Genomic DNA, 734 nt, shown 5'->3' with positions numbered 1-734 from the left:
TCTTGGAGAGATTCAAGGGCTACCAAGCTCAATGCCCACACCATGGTTTCTCTAAGGAGAGCTTGCGGAGCACATTCTACCGTGGTGCTCTTCCTAAGTACAGGGTCAGACTGGATACAGCTAGCAATGGGTTCTTCTTGGGGAGAACTGAGGAAGATGCAGAGGAGAGTGATCTTCCTAAGTACAGAGCCAGATTGGATACAGCTAGCAATGGGTTCTTCTTGGGAAAAACAGAGGAGGATGCAGAGCAGCTGGTCGACAACATGGTCAAGAGTGATGCAGTCTACAGTGAAGACCACGACAGAGGCAGTAGAATAGATGACAAGCAGACGAGGAAGGAGTTAAAGGCTCTCCAGGATAAGATTGATATTCTCATTGCTGATAAGGCCACCTAGGAGCAACTGCACTTTGTTGGTAACCCAAACCAAGAAGCCACACCTGTTGTCCAGGAAGTTGATGGTTTGGAAGGGCAAGAAGAGCTGTGCTTCATCAACAACAATGGTAGCTGGTACAAGAAAGAGTCAAACTTTCAGTACAACAACTACCAACAGAGATCGTACCCCAACAACCAACAGAGTGGTTATCAGCCTAGATACAACCAGCAAGGCAGCTATCAGCCTCAACAAAACCCTCCTCCCGGTTTCAACAACAAAGGAAACCTGCCCAACAACAACCTACTATTTCTATCTCTACTCCTCAGGTCAGCAGCACTGATGCCCTACTAAAACAAATCT

The sequence above is a fragment of the Brassica oleracea genome, chromosome C2 (genome assembly GCF_000695525.1).
Source record: "Brassica oleracea var. oleracea cultivar TO1000 chromosome C2, BOL, whole genome shotgun sequence".
NCBI lineage: Eukaryota > Viridiplantae > Streptophyta > Magnoliopsida > Brassicales > Brassicaceae > Brassica > Brassica oleracea.
Note: the sequence above shows the minus strand (reverse complement) of the source record.